We start from the raw sequence: 22,062 nt of genomic DNA, 5'->3' as shown, positions 1-22,062 counted from the left end.
GGGTCGTTAGTACGATCTTGACGCACACTTAAGTGAAGAAGGAAAATTGCCGTGAGCAGCACGTTAGAGGATGGAGTCTTTTGAGTCCGACAAGGGTGTTAAAAGAGTTGATTTCAGAGTGCAAATGTGTATATTGGTTCGTAGCAAATGTTTTTTAATAATGTGTTTTCTTATGCTTTTGAACATTACGTTGGTTTGTGTGGGTTGGATTTTCTATGCATCACAACAGACACTTGCATCTACCTCCCAACCTACTCTTTCTTTTCCTACTGTTTCCCCACATGAGTTTCATACGTTGCCTGAACATGAACAGACACGAAGATTAGAATTTGTGAACAATTTGTTTATACAGATGTTACATCAGCATCAGCTAGTTGTAAATACCACGAATTGTTGGGTGTGTGGTCTTATGCCACATACGACTGATAAGGGGATGCCATATTTGGTTTTGCCTTTTTCGCCTAATGGGTCAGTATGGGCACTCCAGTCAATGTTTATCTATGCGAATGAAGCATCTCCTGTACGTTCTGTCAAAGATAATGCGAATAATAATGCCTTGATTCAGGGAATAGTAGATATGGTCAGAGATATTGATGCATATAATGCTATCCCTAAAGATGAGGTACGAGCATATGTTGGTTGGAACAAGACGAGATATAAAATTAGTCTGACAGAAAAGGAGAGACAGAAAAGGTCTCCTCCTATTTGGATTTTACCCCACCAAGGTCATTTTTGCCTGCAAGGTAATGGTCAGAATCCGAGAGCTCAGCTTGGTAAGAGTGTGTCTGTTCACACCTATGTCTATACGTCCCAGAAATCTCCACCGTTCGTGCCAGCTAAAGGCACGCATTTTGTTTGTTATGATAGAGCATATACATGGTTGCCTTCTGATTTTTCAGGCACATGTTATGTGGCATTTTTGCTTCCCCCTACATACACAGCTGCTTTCAACTACCATAAGACAAGATACGGTAGAGGTGTTATCGATGCGAAAGACACTGCCGCACAAGAAGTTGGGGACTTCTTTAAGGGTTTCCTGCCCTTTTGGGGTCCTATGGCTAATGGTAGGACAATTCGTCAGCTTACGAGAGTGATCGAGGCCACTATAAATGAGACTGCAGGTTTCCATAGCAATATTACAGCCAAGCTTCAAGCGGATCGCCTTATGACATTACAGAACCGCTTTGCTTTAGATATTATACTTGCAGATAGAGGTGGAGTATGTAAATTAATCGGGTCTAGTTGCTGCGTTTTCATACCAGATAACACCCCGACAGTGTACCAAGCCATCTTGCGGTTACATAAGTCCGCTGAGTCTACACATGTAGATGAAGGGAACTGGTCATTGATGGGATGGTTCTGGGAACTGCTGTCCAAATGGGGATGGAAGATTCTGATGTTCCTTGGTATGGCTTTAGCGATCCTTTTCTCGTGTTGCTTATGCATCCAGTGTGGTCCCGCCATTTGTAGTCTTTGTGCTACAATCTGTGTGAGAAGACCAGTCCCGAAAGAAGCGAAGGATAATAAGATGATGTTACAGCAACACCTTGATGACCTGATGAGAATAGATATAGACCTGGATTCAGATTGATGTGAGTTTAGGTCATTGCCTACGTAATGGCAAAAGGAGGGCTGAGGTTCCGTGGTTTTCGGGACCGGACTCCATTTTGTTTGCGTTGTTCGTGACGCCATTTTGTGTTGCCCTCACGTAGGCCGTGGAGGTAACCGAACGAACAAAGTTGCATGGGCCTCATTGTTCATGTATGCATTAAACAGGCCCTTTTCTGACTTGTGAGGGAACTGCAGGACGCTGACCTCTTCACCTGAAACTGACCCTTCACGAAACCAATTTCTCTGGCTGATCGTTGTCTGCGATTGCCAATCAATGTTCAGGACCTCGTTAATCATCTGAATTGTTTCTTTCCTTACGACTTTTCATTACATTCAATTATAAATTTGTCCGGCTTGCAAAGATTGAATTTGGGACATTCCTAATAATTAACTTTTGGGTTGGGTTACTGTAAATTGGGTTTTTGTTAATGTGATACTCAGTTAGAAAATGTGTCCTATTGGTCAGAATTTTGCGCAGTGGGTGTACATTTATAATGAGAATATTGTGTATAAAAGGTGATGTCTTGCTCTATGAAAATTGAACAGTTTCTTGAGTTGTACACCGTGTTGTATTGCTGAGATTACTGTTACTAGCTGCAGCTAATAAATTTGATCTCTGACACCACCTAGAAGTATTCTGTGTCTCTGTTTGCCAAGTCAGGAGAACCCGAAGACTTTGGGCGTGTCCCTGGCGCCGCTGGGTTCTAAAACCCGGTTCTTCAAGCCTGGAGGGAACCGTCTGGGGTATCCCCATAGCGGAAACTGTCCACTGCATCTCCATGTACACGGAGGACCTCCTTCTGTATATCCACTCATCCACCCATGCACTAATGTATTCGTGATCCCTTGACTCATCCATGCACAAAATCACAGAATCATCTGCCAATCTATGTATTTGTTTTTGCTTACCCATTCATTTATCCATGCTCTCACTTGTGCGTGCATTCAGTCGCTCCCCCATTGATGCATCCATTAATCCAGAAATATATTAATTTACCTTTTGATTCCTTTTCATGTTCACCTAGTTCCCAATAAACATTTTTTTTAAATCAGCACTGGTTCCTTTAATGGACACACACTGCTTTTAAAACAATGTTTCCCAGTTAAGAATGGACATGCAGAGACAGAGGTCTGCTGTCTGTGATATATCCCTATCCCTGTATAACACAGTGAATCACAGGGGTCGAAAATGTCTAATCTTCCTAGTTTATATGTTTAGCAGGTTGTTTTCTTATCCCCTGGCAAATGCCAGTTAGCAATGCGACCTATCAGTGCATTGTATTTTTCAAATCAGTCGGTGTACACATTGTACATCCCTGGTATGCGAATGGGCGTAGACATCAGGCCCACAGTGCTTTTGTTGTGCTGTGGTTAGCCTCTTCCTTTGTAAAGAGAACAATGGGCAATCTTTTTGCTGCAAACAGGGACTGAGTGTAGTTAATGACTATAGATAAAGCAGAATCCGGCTGTCACTGTAATGTATTAAGGGATTTAGGCATGTCTTAGCAGAAGATCATGGCTGTGATGGAGCAAGGTTTTACACGTAAAGTGGCTTGCTCTTACTCAATCTTCTCGTAATAATATGAATGTACTTATTAACATGTTTTTGTCATATTAATATTTGCATTACATGACATAATAGGTGTTAGATCTGGGGGTCTCTAGTTGGCAATGGTATTCACCTTTGTCCAAATAGTGTGGTAAATAAATAAATAATACCTCTCTTTTTGACTAGACATATATCATAACAGATAGCTCAATAAATAAGAGTCAAGATTCGAGGTAGTAGGAGTTTTGCAGGTTTAATACAGCATAAGGACAGGAACAGGACAACCTGCATAGGAATAGGATGGCAGGGCCCAGCAGCTGCTGGGGCTGGATCTGGGATGAGCGCGCTGACTTTTAATAACAATACATGAGCATATATACATAACGCAAACACATAGCATTACATTGCAGTAGGCGTAGCAGTGGGTGGAGCAGAAGGCGTGACGCGTAGCAGTCGCGAAAGATAAGGGCGAAAAGAGGTGTAACAGGGCGTATACATAGACATGTGGTGCAAACGTAACAGAATATGTCATGAATGGGGCGGAAACCATGGAGGGGGCTACCTAAGGAGCCGGGACCTCTAACCTGATGGTGCGCGCAAACTAGCAATGACGTATCACTAGGAGAAGCTGGGGGCTATGAACTCTGTGCTAGGAGCAGAGACTGAAGTCTGGAGAGTCAGGGCGACATGTACCTAAGCAGTATCTAGTATCTGATGTTTAGAGAACATGTTAATATAAACTAGAAGTTAGGAGGGGAAAGGCTGACTTGATTCTAAGACTGGACCATGCATTATTCTACATGTAGTGTGTGATGAAGAATATTAAATGACCATTAAATGCAGTATTTCTCTAACGTGGAGACGTGAAGGCTAGACAATGACGGAAACTATTGATGCGATTCAGTAGTTTAGGAATGCAGAGAAGGAGGACTGAACTGATAACTGGAATCATAACATACTTTTGGCAGACTCAGAGGCAGAGCCAGGCTGGACCGGGCACTGCGAGGCAGGAAGTAAGTGAAGGGTCGAGGATACAGGTGGGGGCTGTATCGCTCCTCAGCGAAGTTTCAGGAGACAGGAGCTGAATCTGGTGTCCAGGCCCTTTTGAGGCCTAGAAACGGGGACTTAATAATAGAATAACGTGCACACTGAGAAACGTGGCAACGTAGCTTTACATAGGCCTGATATTCGTAGTATTCACGAGGACTGGAAACTGGCATACTAGAGGTGGGCACAACTGTAATTGCGTCTTGAATCGAACATGGGGAATACATATGCATATTTAATCATGCACACATAACATATGATGGATGACACGTAGGGACACAGAACATGGCAAAATTTACTTTTCCACATTCCCTCCTTGTCACTACGTTTCCATCAGGAAACATCAATATTCATGATACCATCTATCATTTCATACAGTATCATTTGCTCGTCTCGAATTATCCTGGAACGGGATTTAGAACGGGACTTGGGACTAGGAATACAAGAGGTAGCACAAATGCCGCAAATCGCAGGGCCACATTGTATACAGAGACAGCAGCTGAATATGATCGCTACTGCAATACCTAGAAAGGACAATATTTTCCATCCCCATGCGGAAATTATATTCCAGAACCAACCGGACCATGTCCAGGTGCCTGGATCTTGGTGTATCAGATGGGCAATTTTATGGAGTCTGGTTATAGCTAAATAAACAGACGGCGCGTTATTTGGAATGAAAATGCAGCAACTAGATCCGATGACTCTACAGGCCCCGCCCCTATCGGCCAGTATGACGTCAAGGACGAGACGATTCTGTAAAACGACAAATCTCATGGCAGATTGCTCTTCAGTTAAGTTACCTAGAGCAGAGGCAGTCTCATTTACTACAGCTTCGAGGGTTCTGGTTAACCTACGGATCAGTTTACTATTCTGGATAGGTCCTATAAAGAAAAAGAAACCTCTGTTGAAATCTGTATACTGTTCTAGAGCAGTTTCAGTATAATCGACAATTGGGGACTCCCTTCTATGTCTAATGTGTACTAGATGTGTATGTCTATGATAATCAGGTGGGGCTAGGAAAACAGGTGGCAGTAGGAAGGCAATGTAACAGGTTCCCTCCCAATCGAGGGGCAGACGAACATATGCAGTTTGACCACAAATAAAATAAGAATGACGTGAAGCTTTAAAAATAGATTTCCCACTGTCACTATACTTGACAATAGTAGTACATTCACTATGTCCTACGTGTATGGAACCCTTATTTCGGACACATAATTCGCCTTTGACTGGTAGTACTGAAATAGCAGGTAAGTCTGGAGTAGTATCAGACTGAACATTCAAGACCATGAAATTCGACGAATAATTACCTAAATTATACACTTCATTTTCTAGATCTAACCCTGTTCGGTGAGGGAGACCTTGCTTGTCTGGGAAACATGTGCTGTTAAGAAAAGACATATCTGTTGAGGATGACGTTAACGTGGACCATGCTCCACACGAACCATTATGTGAGAATGGATAAGGAAAAAGTGGCAGAACTCCCTTCGGTGTCTGGAAAGGGGGGAGTCGACCACACACCCAACAATTAGTGGCATTGCTGGTCTGGTGTGAATAATGTAACATGCGGATAAATGAGTTATTTCGCATGGCGAGGCGGTAAGAGAGTTCATGAGGAGGCAGATCACTAAACGTGTGCTCTACTGTAGCATTAGCAGACTTATTTACATGAAGAACTGGGAAATACAGGAAAAATGCATAACTGGTGCAGGAAATCATAAGGCTGAAAAACAATATGAAACATAGAAAAACGATACATCGGATTGAGTTTTGACTAACTCTCTCACTATGGGGGTCTATTTTATACATGTCAGAAACAGTCTAACCGTTTCACCTAGGGGAGGACTTAGACAATCAAACTGGCTGACTTAATTTACTAGACCGTAGTTTTAGCTTATACTCCTGCTGCGGAGTTTTCTCTAACAGGGGAGGGGTTGTAACAATGTCTTTTGCGGGACAGTCCTTGAGAACAATATTTTGGCAATCCTTCAAATCCTGGGAAATGTTCTTTAAGGCGGGTTTCAGTCCATTAAAAAGTTTGACATGAGAAAGGTGCACCCAGCCTTTGCATCCTTCCAACTTCACGGCTGTACGGGTGGTGAGGAGGACCTGTCGGGGCTCTTTCCAACGAGGCTCCAGCGGACTTGATCTGTCAAAGTTGCGGACCATCACCATGGATCCTGGAACGATTTCGTGCGGTGCCACCTCGGTATTGTCTGGAAATGCGGCGGCAACCTGTGAACGACATGAGTTGAGGGCAGACATCAAGGAAGCTAGGTAATCTGTCAGCATATTACTTGAAACATCAGTAATACTTCGGGGTCTAGGAGTACCCCACATATTAGGGGGGCGGCCGAAAACGACCTCATACGGGGACAGACCTGATCTGGAATGTGCGACCATGCGCATATAAAATAAAGCGACTGGTAGAGCTACTAGCCAGTCCACACCTTTTTCTTTACACACTTTTGCAATACGGATTTTTAGAGTCTGATTATGTCTCTCTACGAGACCGGCTGCTTCAGGATGACGTACACAATGAAACTTCCACTGGTACCCTAACAACAGGGAAACATGCTTCATGAGTTCAGATGAGAATGGCTGGCCGTTGTCAGAATATACGACTCTAGGGAGTCCATAACGAGGGAAGAACTCACGAACCAACTGCTTGGCAGTGGTCGCAGCTGTGTAATCTGGGACTGGATATGCTTCTGTCCACCTGGACAAAGCGCATACAACTACAAGGACATACTTGAAACCTCGACATCGCTCCATCTGAATATAATCCATCTGGAGGACTTCAAAAGGGTGGTCAGGGGGCTGGAAACCACCTTGTTCCACCGGGACACTTTTACCTGGATTAAACTGACAACATATCATACAGGTACGGACTTTCTGCTTGGCTGCAGCTCGTAAATGCTTGTTGAACCAAATGTTCTGGATACTGTCTAACATAGCTTTTTCTCCTAAATGTGCTGGACTATGTGCGGTATTAATAATGACTTGAACCATAGAGTCGGGGAGAAACCATGTGGCTCTACCCTTCGTTAACCATCCTTGATCTGTCTGGACCCCTCCTTGTTCGGACCATTTCTTGATTTCCTCAGGAGTAGCATGTAACTGTATGTCTATGACATCTTGTGTAGGGTCCTTAACTGTCATACATGTAATCGGATCTGGAGCATGTGTCTGATTAACTGGAATGTCTAGAGTCTGTGCTGTAAGCTTGGCTGTGCGATCTGCTAGATCGTTACCTTGGGAAATGATGTCAGTAACTTTCGTATGTGCTTTGCATTTCATGATAGCGATAGATGTCGGCAAGTGTATGGCATCTAACAGAGCTTGAATAAGGAGACCATGCTGAATCTTGGTTCCATGAGAAGTCATGAAACCTCTCTCCTGCCAGAGCACTCCGAAGTCGTGTACAACTCCAAATGCGTAACGTGAATCTGTGTAAACATTAACTTTCAAGTTCTTGGCGTGTATACAGGCTTGTGTCAGAGCAACTAGCTCTGCTGCTTGAGCGGACAGGGTATCAATACGGTGTGTTTCAATAACTTCAGTGTCAGTAGTCACTGCATACGCGGCGACTAGTTCTCCTGTACTAGTTCTTAGGCATGAACCATCCACATAAAGTGTCAGGTCGGGGTCTGGTAACGGAGTATCTGTCAGATCTTGTCTTGGCTTTGTCGTAATGTTAACTACTTCCACGCAATCATGTGTGGCTGGATTTGAATTAACTGATGGTAACAATGTAGCAGGATTCAGGATGTTGCAGCGTCTGATTTCTATGTGTGGCTGGAACAGTGTCAATTCATAACCTGTTAAACGTGCAATTGTCAAGTGCTGAGTTTGTGTTCGGTTTAAAAGAACTTCCACGGAGTGTGGAACTTGTACTGTCAAGGAGTGTCCTAAGACTATGGAATCACTTTGTCTGATAGCTAGTGCTGTGGCTGCAACTGACTTGAGGCACGCAGGCAGAGCCTGGGCTACAGGATCTAATGTGCTCGAAAAATAAGCACAGGGCTTGTATTGTCCTGCTTGATCTTGTGTGAGAACAGATAATGCTGTACCTTCGCGTTCAGTAACGAAAAGTGTAAAAGGCTTACTGTAGTTCGGTGTCGCTAGAACTGGAGCTTGGCATAGGGCTTTCTTTAACTCATTGAAACTAAGTGTATGTTCAGATGTCCAAGGGAGGACAGTCGATACGGCTGCCTCCTGTGTCGTTAACTGTATCAGTGGCTTGGCTAGAAATGCATACTGAGGAATCCATTGTCTGCAATAAGAAGTAAGGCCGATAAAAGCACGTACCTCCTTCTGGGTCTTGGGCTGAGGAAGACTCGCTATCAACTGGATACGGTCTGGTGTCAACTGCCTACCCCTCTTGGACAGTAAGTGTCCCAAGTAGACCACTTGCTGGACACAGAATTGTAGCTTAGAAGGGGACACCTTGTGCCCCATCTCGGCTAGGAAATACAAGACTGTAAGTGATGCTCGCTCGCAAGCACGTTCAGAACGGGCTGTGATCAGTAGATCATCGACATACTGGAGCAGGGCAGTGTCAGTTGGCATGTGAATGTTGTCTAGTTGTCTCTTGAGTGCTTGACTGTAGATACTAGGACTTTCTGTGAAACCTTGAGGAGCTTGTGTAAACATATAGCTCCTTCCATTTAAACAAAATCCGAAAAGGAACTGGCTGTCTGGATGAATAGGAACACTGAAAAATGCGTTCTTGAGGTCTATGACAGTAAAGAACGTGGCTTCGGAATCAATGGCCGTTAATAGGGAAGAGATGTCTGGGACAACTGGGTACTGCGGAATAATACATTTATTAAGCTCTCGTAGGTCAATCACTAATCGATATACTGGGGGTGCATTTGGATCAGTACGTTTCATGACTGGAATGATCGGAGAATTACATACATTGGAGTCAGTTTCTACAACCACTCCTTGAGCCATGAGCTCGTCAATAATTTTGGATAAGGCTGCTACAGCCTCAGGTGGCAATCTGTACTGTCTGATTCGTGGTAACACTACACCTGGCTTGAGAGTCACACGATAGGGTGTGATTTGCATATAACCTACATCAGTTGGACCTTGCGCCCATAGATGCTGCGGAACATTGGTCAGTCTTGAATCAAAATCACGTAATACATAGTGACCCTTGAAGTCACGTAGGAACAATCGTATTCCCTCTGGGGAACAACATATAACTGCACCTAGCTCTTTCAGTGTTTTAATGCCTAATAGGTTTTCTGGACATGACTTAGTAAGTAACAGATCAGTAGTGCGGGACAATGGACCTACTTCTAGAGTAACTGGCTTTGAAATCTCATTTACGATAGGTTTTCCTGAAAATCCAAGGGAAACATTTCTTGAGCCTGAGAGCGGAGCCCCTGGAACTTCGGCGTGACTAATTGTGGTCCTACTTGCCCCTGTATCAATCAAAAACTTTCTGTCTTTCCCTAATACTTGACTGTGAACATAGGGACCTTCTTGATCTACAGGTATCTCGATGAGAGGCAAGCCTACCTCCCTCTCTAGGCTGTTTCATGAATACTGCTGGTACTCTGGATACTCAGACTGTGCATACTGGTACATCTGCGATGTAACGTGCTGTGTTGCAGCAATAGGCTGCGGAGCTGTAACTGTCTGTTGTGCATTCTGTGGCTGAGGAGTCTGTGAAACTTGTTCTTGTCTAGGCGGACGTGGTCTTTCTTTAGTCTTACCGGTAGCTATGTTGTGTTTCAGAACTGCACACTCATTTATAAAATGACCTGGCTGTTTACAATAATTGCAGTTCCCTTTAACGGGAGCTGCAGGATGACTGGCTTGATTTGGACCCCTCTTCTGACTGTCTTGAGGAACAGATTGTGCAACTAGTACTTTCATTTTCGTATCTTTCATACGTTTTCTTTCGTGTTCTTGTTCTTCTCTGATTCTATTCTGGTGGTATTGAAGCATTTGCAACATCTGGGACGGGGTATTAGCTTGCCAGGTACTTTCGACTTTCAAAACTCGATTTTTAATTTGTGGACTTGAATTCTCGACTAATTTAGTAACAAAAAGGTGAGGGTATGACTCACTACTTGTCTTGAGGCCACTGTTGATACTAAAACACTTTTCAAATCTAGAATAAAAATCACTAATATCTTCGTCCTGCTTCTGTTTACAGGCTGAGATTGCATCCCAGTCTTCTTTTCTAGTTGTCAATAATCTGGGTAAAACTTGTATTAATAATTCTGGTAATTCTTTACATTTATCTCCAAGACCGGTACCTGGTACTCGTGCCTTATCTTCAGCTTCTAGAACTGCCCAATCGATCTTTTTCTCTCCCACCTCCCATTCTTTTTCCTTGAGCTTTTCATACACCCCTGCGGGCAGCAGAACCTTTAACATTTTAATTATATCTGGATATGTGTATTCTCCCATACGGAGCATGTCTTTTAATTCTCTATGGAACCCTGCTGGATCTTTGTCATGACAGGGAATTAATTTCTTCATCTCGAGGAGTTCCATCTTTGTAATCGGAGTGTAAACAAACACTCGCTGCATTTCGCCACCCGTTCCTTTAACTGGGTGGACTTCTCGTAACGGATTCTGTCTCTCCATGTAAAATGGTTTACTTTCTGGGGGTGAGACATGAACAAAATGCGGGTTCAGAAACGTTCTATATTTGTGACGTTGTTCTAGAATGACACTAATTAAGTCGGTACCTAGACCTTTCCATCTATACTGGAGTAACTCGTTCAGGATATCATGTAACGGACCTGGATCAGAGTGCTGACCCTCATACAATGTGATGAGGTGCTGGATCATATACATACCCACCAGTCGTTGCTCGGCTGGGGGCATTTTCAGAAACATTTGTGCCACTATTTCGTCTGGAAAAGTGGTAGAATCAGTAATCCATCGGACTGCTGATCGGGCTAGTTCTTGTTCATGCATGGTACTTAACTCACTGTAACCGATTCGTGATTTCAGAATGTGATCGGTAGCTTGAAACACTTGTTCTAGTGAACCTTGTTCTGGTGCTGGATGATGGAAAGTAGACTTGTGTTCTAGGCGTAAATGGCGATCTGGAAATCTAGATTTTCCTACATACGCTATTCTGGAGGGATTCTCGTCCTCTACCTCTTCAGTATCAGAGTTACTTTCTTTCTCGCTTACTTGTGCTGCTTTACGTTGTTCGTGTATCTTTATTATTTCTCTACGGATTTTCTTGTACATACTCTCCACAGCACCGACGGTCTTGTGCTTACCCTCGGCTATATTATCACTCCACCTTGTCAGGATTTTCATTTCGGCCGGATCTTTAGACGGATAATCTTGTTCTCTTATTAGACAATTGATCAGAAACTTTAATATCATGAGCTGGATCTCGGCTTTCCTTTGAGACATGGCCTCGCTAATGCTTTCTGGATCATCCCCTGTACGGATGAAACGATATATTCTGTCTAGATCTTCTTTCATATTCGGTAAGGTGACTAGATACTCGGCCACCTTTCTTACGCGGAATGAATATAAAACCATATTATCCTCGCCTGGGACTGGATCATAGCCGCATTCGGCAAGGGATTTTCTTATTTCTGCTACAGTCTGATGTCTGGGCGTACGCTGTGACGCTTGTGCATGTAATTCGGCTGTCGTTAAACGCTTGTGTGGCGGCGGGGTTTGAGGAGTACCTCCCCCTGCGGCCCCTAAACTGGAGTCGTCTACTGAGGCTCTTCGTCCTGGCAGAGTGGGAAATGGAAATGCAGGCTGGACTTGTATGGCGGGCTGGACCGGGGGTACCGTAACAGGTACTCCGGTGTCTGGAGAAGCGGGAAGTGCCTGATTTACAGGGACTGGCGGAGCACGAACAGGATTTGCATATTCTGGGACTGTGTCGTCCAAATAGGACGAAATAAAAATATCAGCTGCGGTCTGTTTGTGACGTAGCTTGGTCGGAACTAATGGTGGCGGGAAATTACTGGATGCCTCTGGGGTCGCTTTTGGCAAGCCCTCGGCAAGGAGAGGATACATACCCCTAATAAGGGCATGCCTCTGTCTGTCTGACTGTTCGGCTTTGACTTGTTCACCTATCTCGATTAGTTCTTTTTCTTGTGCTCGTTCTAAGGATTCTCTACTTAATTCTGACTTTCTGATTTCTTTTTCGGTTCTTTTATGAGATTCTTTACGCCATAACTCGATGGCATCTTTCTGTGACTGTCTGGCTTTCTTTTTCCATAATGCTTCTTCTACTCGCATGATGCACTCGGCATCCCATGTACCCGATACGGGCCATCTATACTTTTCTTCTAACTGTTTGGTATACTCTACCCATAAATCTAGATACAATATGGCGCTTATGCCATGCTTCTGATACATAAAATGACCTGGACTGTCCCTCGGCGGAACAGGAACTGCTTCTTCTAACAAACCCTTTCTAGTTTTTAGCTGACGTAATCTCGAAAAGAGAGACATTGTAAACTTGAATCGGAACACAATACAATACACGAGAAACAATAACAATTTGGAGAACAATTCAGGCATACCACGACATTGGAAATACATTGAACAACATCATAACATAACAGTTCGGACAGAATATTACCTGGAATACTGAGAACAGAAACACAAGAATTTCTCGAGAACGGAACAGACTAGAGTTACTGGATGCACTGCTGAAACAGTACGGAACATACCGGTCCCATAAAGGGACGCATCAAGACCCGTATCCACCTAGGTGAACACTTCGTTTGTGAGTCTGGGTACCACCAACCCACGGACCAGAGTCAATTTAGATTGACCCTGTCTAGATACTACCCCAGTAATGGTACTCACCGGGCAGCAAGAACGGAAAGCCTCGGACTGGACTGGACTGCTACGACGACGGACGACGAACTTCGGACTTCTGTTACGGGTGGGCCTCCGGATACCTCGGACCTTGAACTCTTGGCTTGGGCTCTGGTCGGGACTCGCCGCGTTCCTCCACCGTCTCGTTTGGATGCTGGACCGCCTCCTCCGTCTCCTCCGTGGGCCTGAGGGATACTTGAAGCAGAAATATCTGCCGGTGCACAGAAGAGTTCCGTCACGACTGCAGAGGGTCAGGGGGTCGGCGTGGCTTCACCGACGCGTGGGGAAAGGGCAAGTCCCTATTCGGGCGCCATTATGTGGTAAATAAATAAATAATACCTCTCTTTTTGACTAGACATATATCATAACAGATAGCTCAATAAATAAGAGTCAAGATTCGAGGTAGTAGGAGTTTTGCAGGTTTAATACAGCATAAGGACAGGAACAGGACAACCTGCATAGGAATAGGATGGCAGGGCCCAGCAGCTGCTGGGGCTGGATCTGGGATGAGCGCGCTGACTTTTAATAACAATACATGAGCATATATACATAACGCAAACACATAGCATTACATTGCAGTAGGCGTAGCAGTGGGTGGAGCAGAAGGCGTGACGCGTAGCAGTCGCGAAAGATAAGGGCGAAAAGAGGTGTAACAGGGCGTATACATAGACATGTGGTGCAAACGTAACAGAATATGTCATGAATGGGGCGGAAACCATGGAGGGGGCTACCTAAGGAGCCGGGACCTCTAACCTGATGGTGCGCGCAAACTAGCAATGACGTATCACTAGGAGAAGCTGGGGGCTATGAACTCTGTGCTAGGAGCAGAGACTGAAGTCTGGAGAGTCAGGGCGACATGTACCTAAGCAGTATCTAGTATCTGATGTTTAGAGAACATGTTAATATAAACTAGAAGTTAGGAGGGGAAAGGCTGACTTGATTCTAAGACTGGACCATGCATTATTCTACATGTAGTGTGTGATGAAGAATATTAAATGACCATTAAATGCAGTATTTCTCTAACGTGGAGACGTGAAGGCTAGACAATGACGGAAACTATTGATGCGATTCAGTAGTTTAGGAATGCAGAGAAGGAGGACTGAACTGATAACTGGAATCATAACATACTTTTGGCAGACTCAGAGGCAGAGCCAGGCTGGACCGGGCACTGCGAGGCAGGAAGTAAGTGAAGGGTCGAGGATACAGGTGGGGGCTGTATCGCTCCTCAGCGAAGTTTCAGGAGACAGGAGCTGAATCTGGTGTCCAGGCCCTTTTGAGGCCTAGAAACGGGGACTTAATAATAGAATAACGTGCACACTGAGAAACGTGGCAACGTAGCTTTACATAGGCCTGATATTCGTAGTATTCACGAGGACTGGAAACTGGCATACTAGAGGTGGACACAACTGTAATTGCGTCTTGAATCGAACATGGGGAATACATATGCATATTTAATCATGCACACATAACATATGATGGATGACACGTAGGGACACAGAACATGGCAAAATTTACTTTTCCACAATAGGGACCCTTACTTCTAAGTCAGGATAAGGGGATTACACTCCTTAATAACCCCTGCTCACTCCCTTGATAGCTTGGCACGAGCAGACAGGCTTATCTCAGAGGCAGTGTGTTAAGCATTTGTGAATATACACAGTAATACAGTGATAACACTACAGATGGACACAACACACAGGTTTTATAAAAATAAGTATTCTTTATATAGACTAAACACAAGACCACAAACGACAAAAACCCACAACACTACACTTAAGATTACTTAAAAGATGATTAAAGTCTCTTAGTTCAAGTTGATGGTAGATGCGACAAAGTTCTCAACAAAGTACCTGATGCGTAACGCAGTGTAAACAAAAAGACTCGCAGAAGGGGAGATGCATCGGTTCCGTGACCCGGGGAACGATTGCATCCTTCCTCAATGCTTGCGCAGAGTAGGGGACTCGTCATGAGCCTTACCGGTGCGGAGGTGATGCGTAGATTCTCGGCCTGCTGGCCTGTTGCGGTGCGCAAGATGGCGCCTTGATGCGATGCGATGATCCAGTTGCGATGCGAGAAGATGGCACCCTTGATGCGGCGATGCGATGATGATGTGATGACGCCCTGTCAGCCTTGCGGTGACTCTGTACTTTGGAGCAGCGACAGGCCCTGCGACGCGCTTCTCCGGCAATGCGATGGCGACTCTCTCGATGGCGTCACGCTTCTCCGGTGATGCGAAAGCAGGCAGCTTCGATGAACACACGCTTCCAGGGAGATGCGACAAAGGCTCGCTTCTCCGGCGTTGCGATGATTTCAGCTGCGGTGGCGACACACTTCTTCTCGATGCGTCGCGCTTCCAGCTCCCAGCGGCACGCAAGTGACTGGAGTCAGAATTCCCAGCAACGAAATGCAGGAGGGAGCTGGGGGTGAAGTCTTTTGGCCCTAAGACTTCAGCAGGAGGCAAGCACAGTTCAAGCCCTCGGAGAATATTCTGTAGATGAAAGTCCTTACAAAGTTCCTTCTCCTTTCCCTTGCAATAAAGCAACCACTTCAGGCCAACCCAGCAAACAGCACACTGGCAGAGGGGCAGTCCAAACTCCTGCAGCTTCCTTTGTTCTTCTCCTTGGCAGAAAGGTTTCTTGTTCCAGAAGTGATCTAATTTCTTGGGATCAGGGTCCCAATATTTATACCCCAAAATCCTTTGTTCTCTGAAGGCAGAGAGGCCTCTGCCTAGTCCAAACTAGTTCCTGAGCACTTTGTTGACATGACTCTTCTCTCCCTTTCACTGTGCAGGGCAGAGACATCAGACAAGCCACAGGGGGTGGAGCCAGCATTGTAGAGGGAAGGCCCAGCCCTATTCAGGTCCCAGGTGCACTACCCCTCCCATCTGGATGTAAATCTCTCTATTCACCACTGGGCTGTCCCAGACTTTCTCCCTGAATTTCCCCAGCCCTGTCACACACACACCTAGACAACGAATACACAAACCAGTAGAGGCAGGCTCAAATGGTTAGGCAAGCAAATACCTGCTTTCTAAAAGTGGTATTTGCAAACACAGAATATTAAAATAAACGTTACTAAAAGATGTATTTTATTATTCTGAGTTCAGGCACACTAAAGTCGAATTTCTACCATGTTCCCTGAGTCAGTTAAAATGATAAGAATGTAATAATCTTCACTGCCCATTCTGGCCTATGAGAACAGGTAGCCTTCAATAGTGGAAAACGAAAATGGCTGTAATTCACTATTAGAACATGCTACACATATCAGAGCATGTCCTACCTTATACTTACAATGCACCCTGCCATTGGGCCTACCATAGGGGTGTCTAATATGAAGCAAAGGGAAGGTTTAGGGACTGGCAAGTGGGTGCACTTGGCCAAGTCGACTTGGCAGTGCTAGACTGCACACAGGCCTTGCAATGGCAAGCCTGAGACATACTGTACAAGTTGCTTCTGTGGGTGGCACAACCAGTGCTGCAAGCCCACCAGCAGTATTTGATCTACAAGCCCTGGGCACCCATGGTGCACTGTACTAGGGACTGACAGTAAATCAAATAACCCAAATTGTGGAATAACCAATCAGTACATCAATTTAACATAGGGAGCACTTGCACTGTGGCACTGATTAACAGTGGCACAGTGCCCAAAGCATAAATCCAGTAAAAACATATCAAAACAGAGGAGGCAATCCGTCAAAAATGGAAGGGAGACTCACGCCAATGATGTCAGGTCTAACAATAGGTATCTAAAGGAAGCTTGTCAATGTGCTTTTAATAACAATAATCCGCTTGCACTAGAATGGCTGCTGCTACGCAGGATTTTCTACTGCGCATGCGTCTGTCATGCCCACGTGATATGCTTGGAGAAAAATCATCTGCTTCTGCGCAAAAGAACTAAGATGACCGTTATGTGTCCTAACGTGCAAGAAGCTTCCACCGCTGATTTGCTAAGCTGTCTGTTTCGCATAATCTCTAACGCAATAGTATAAATAAAATAATGGGAGTAGAATAGAAAGAAGTGGTATACAGTGTATTCATTTTTTTCTGTGTCTCTAAAACTGTTCTTTTCTATTTTTACATGATAAACTCAATGGGCCTTAACGCTTTGCTGAACTCCATCCTTGGAGAACCTGCGCCTGTGCGACAAATGTCCTGAAGCCACTAAAGCTGTAGCCTTGAACTCAAGCCAAGACGGACATGGAAGACGGAGAAAAATGAACTTCTTGCCTTGACAGAGGAAGCTGAATTGATAAAACTGTTTATTAAAATAAAACATTTGATACATTTCATTACCGGGAGGAATAAAAAAAACATGAGTTGATAAAGTTATGGGAGGGGATGTCATGAATACATGATTGACAAGTTGCCTCTAAATAAATATGGTGTGATGGCTACTCCTCGTTCTTTGTCCAATGAAATTGTGGGATTCACACATTTGCAACATTTGGGGGTGGTACACTGACCTGAAAAATAGTATAACTAGGGTAGGCTTAGCTAGCTAGATTGTCCAGCTTGTCCGAATAGCTGACCTGTCACTGACCCAACGAACTCAATAGTTAATCGAGAGCAGAGTTGCTGGCGGAGCACTCTGTCAGAAGATTCGATAATCCAATAGGGGTTATTGGGAAGGAGATCGATGACCCAAGTGGGGTTCGGCAGTTAGCTGCAGAGAGGGTTTTCAACGCTGGCGTTTTGAACTTTAACTCTGGTGCGAGTCTTAACCTGTGGTGGTCCTGTCCTGATCCAAATTGGTCTGTATCCTGTCCTGGTTCTGATTCTGGCTTGCACCTGTTCTTTTCTGCTGGCACCTGTACTTTGGGATTCTATTTCTTTGACTCAGCCTATGACCAGGATTGGTCATCACACCGGAATAGGTAACTATTAAGTGTGGGTTTGTCATTGTACTGTTTTCCTTTTTCTCTTACCCACCCTCTGTTCAAATGTTTAATGACAATTTCTCTCCAAATTATTGCAAATGTTTGTTTTTAAATCTGCATTAGTCTAAAACATAATAAGAAATTAATTTGAGTTTTCATGTTTATAAATTTTTCAAGGATTTACTTAGATAAAGATTTTAAACTTTTCCTGAGTTTGTGGTTATTTATGAAATGCTAAATGTTATTATTGCTATCTATTTCTCTCTAACTCCCTTGATCCTTAGGACTTTAGGTATCGGTGACTTGGATTGGTAAGATAAATGGTGTAAAAATCCAAATGGTAAAATAAAAAACCAAATGAATAGAGTGTGAAGGTTTACCTGTTTAATATATAGATATATGGGCCAAGGTGAGTATGATGAGCAGGTGAGCCCGCGCTCTATCCGCTGTATCGATTTGGTCAGTGAGCCATCATTGCAACCCTATGGACTACAATTTGTGCACCAGACCTACTCTTCATAAATGGAGGGGTGATACAGGTCTTCTAAAAACCTCATACATTTTAGAATACCCCCACCCCCCGAAATCCGGAAAGTATCTGAAAAGAAGGAACTGAAACTATTGTAAAAGACCTAGTAGAAGGGATTTTATGTATCAGCAATCGTACAAGGTTTGTGGTTTAGCCTGTTAGTGCTCTACCAGCCTGGGACTGGAAGTGGTCGCCACCCTCCAGAAGACGCTTGTCTGATCCCTGACCACCAGGTGATGACCTGAAGCTAGTAATCTGAAAATCCATATTTGTGCTATCTGCCACTCACTGTGGATGCTATTTTGATAATGGCAGGTCATGAGCAAAGATCCCTTATCTTAAGTGTATAAAACACTTAACCTCTGTGCACTGTTGCTGGTGCGGTTCTAACTAAGAGAACAACGCTTGCGCTTATTCAAAAATTATTCACTTTTTTAAAACATTTCAAAAAAACATCTTAGATTTAATGTCTTCGCAGATTTCAAACAATGTTTTATGTATAAATGCGACCTAAACCATAAATACAAACATTATTGTTTTCATTCACAATAAATTCAATGCATTTTTAACATGTTTAACAGTGATCCAAAATTAAATCATGGGCGACTTTTCTTTTGCCCAATGCATTTCAAGCTCTGCGAGCTCTTCATCAGGGGCCTGTGAACTGAAAAGTGGGGTTCAATTGATCATTTTTAAATGCATGACATCACATCTGTCACAAGATACAAGGCTTCAAGAGCTCTGGTGGAGATTGTAAAAAGCAAACAACATGAAAACGACCCAGTGACCTCACCACTGTGTGTTAAAAAATAATAAATAAACTCACTCGTCCCGAAATCAAGAAATAACTTCAAACCTGAAAAAATGAAAACATCGAGCTAGACCCTTATTCAGACATTTCCGTTACTTAAACTCCTCTGAAAGACACCTCCTCAGCCTTCTTACCTTGAAGGAAGCTTGCTGCACGATAAACCACTCCTCAAAGGACTGCCGACTTACTCGCTCGCCTGTAAATAACAAGACCAGAATCTAACTAATTCTTCAACCACATCTCGATATTTTACAACCGCCTCATGTTACACGAGCACCCGAGCGCTCACCTATCTCTTGCCACAGCCTCTGATCAATAAACTCCGACTCGCGTACACCTCAAACTTCTCCGTCCGACAAACTTCTTGATGCAGTATCAACAGCTCCTCCACTCCTTACAAACTTCGTTTGTCAAAACTAAAAACGGACTACCGAGGCCGTAACCACGGGCGCCACACTGGGAACTGAACTCTGTGATCTGAAACTGAAACTGAAAACAGACTATGCTCTCAAGACCGCGGGGGCCATATTAGAGTGTGCACTCGATCTAAAGCCTCTATGTTCTAAAATCGAAAACGAAAGTGTGAAACTAAAAATGTGAATAGAAACATAAAAAATAAATGAATAAAGATAATATTATCATGCTGTTGGCTGACTATAAATTTAGCAATTTACAACTCATGAATGAATTTAAAACAGAATTACATTTTACAAGCATCAACTTTTCAGCAGACCCTAGAGTGAAATGTTATAAAAAACACGATAAATCCACTTTTTCATTCAATCCCCTCGGTTCCTGTGTATCAAGTCTTCTAATCCAGTGTATTTCTCTTTGGAGGAGGGATCTGGTAAGATCAACCCCCTCGTAAGTTTTTACTATCTCTAGGATGGAAAACCTGATCTGGGCTATGTTGTGGTTGTTCTCATGCCAATGTTTTGCTAAATTACTTTTGAAATTTTTGTTACGTATTGTACTCTTGTGTTCTGAGATTCTAGTTTTCAGCTTTCTCTCCGTTTTTCCTGTGTAGATTTTTCCACAAGGACACTTTATGTAAAAGATTAAGTTTTTTGAGTTGCAATCTCCATCATAGTATAAAGACATTTCCTTTCCTGTTCGTGGATGATGTAATATTTTGCCTTCTATTACATTAGAACAATGAACACAGTTTTGGCATTTTTTCATACCTCTGTAGGCCACATCTGTTTGTCGAGTGGGAGTCTTCAATAATTCTTTGAGATTTTTTGATCTCGTGTAAGCAAAAATAGGCTTATTCGTGAAGATCCCCTTGAAGTCTGTTTCATTTTGCAAAAGTTCCCAATGTTTGTTGATGATATTTTTCAGCTTATGTGATGAGGTAGAAAATTTTGAGACAAAGACATGTCTTTCCAGTGTTTTTTTGGGTTTCTGCGTCAAGAGATTATCTCTGCTGTATGCTTCAACCCTATTTCTTGCTTTCATTAGAATATCATCTGGGTATCCTCTTTCCTTATATCTTTAATGTTGTACGGTTAAGTTGTGTTTCAAATCCTCTTCCTTAGAACAGATTCTTTTTATTCGCATGTACTGGGACACCGGTAGATTATTTTTTAGATTTTGTGGATGAAAGCTCTGGAAAGATAATGAATTATTCACATCTGTTTTTTTTCTGAAGACTGTAGTTTTCATTTCCACATTTTTAATGTTGATCATGACATCTAAAAATGAAAGTTCTTTGTCACTAATGATGTGAGTAAATTCAATGTGCTCTGTGCAATGATGGCCTCTGGCTGCAAGGGTACTCAGGGATGTGGCCTATATGGTAACTCCAGCGGTTTTCCCCGGTTTCTGCACTTGGAGGAGTCATGGCAACTAGATTCATGCAGTCCCTTTCAGTTTGAATTATTGGGTTCCTGCTTTTCGTGTCACTGTGCACAATTTTACCCCACGTGTAGAAATAAAATAATGTTATTACTGCCTGCGTTCAAATTGCTAGTTTTGTGCGTGCGTTAATGTTCTTGCATTTTCCAGCTCAAAGAAGCTCAAAATTACACATTATTTACACCGGAAGCAAACGGGTCGCACAGTACTCGCCGCATACAAAATGCCTGAACAATTAGCCCAAGTGTTCTCCCACAACAATAAGCGACAGTACATATGCCTCTTGAAATGTAAGATAAATATAAGACGGGGGCATCCCAGAGAGCTGGGATTCCACCATAATGCCGAAAAATGGTTACAATGTTTCCATTTCTATCCTAAATATAGGAAGTAGATATGCTTCTAGTTCTGGGTGGCTAACGGCGTTGTTCTGCATCAAAAAGGTTTTATAGACACAGCCCTGTGGAGGATGGGAGATCAAATAGGCTTTTATAATGAAATAGGTTATTCAATTTCATGGTCTAATTGATGTAGGTGCGGGGCGAATGGTGCTTTAATTCATTTCTATTTTAAATATTGTCTTGGCTTGACTACATCTTTCTTCCCTAGTCCCACGTGCATCACTGGAGATGCTAGGTGTTTGCCTCAATGACTAGCGGAAGTATCAGACCAGAGCAACCAGGTTTGTAATTGGATGCACGTGGGTTTCTAATGGTGCATCCCTGCGAGGCGTCCGATCAACCAAGAAATAGCAATCACAATTAGAGAACAGACTGAGATGCAAAGAGGGAACCATCAGGAAAAGCTTTGTTTTGCAGGTGCCAGCAGAGAAAGTAGTAATGCAAAGCAGGATGATGGCAGAATAAACTGCAGTGGTCAGAGTGACAACTAAGCAACACCCTACAACAGAGGAGCACGTGCTGAACGGTAAACGGCAGAGGAGATGAA

Source organism: Lissotriton helveticus, chromosome 2_1, assembly GCF_964261635.1.
Source record: "Lissotriton helveticus chromosome 2_1, aLisHel1.1, whole genome shotgun sequence".
In the NCBI taxonomy this organism is placed as follows: Eukaryota; Metazoa; Chordata; class Amphibia; order Caudata; family Salamandridae; genus Lissotriton; species Lissotriton helveticus.
The sequence above is the reverse complement of the archived record's forward strand: the minus strand, read 5'-3'. Positions refer to the sequence as shown.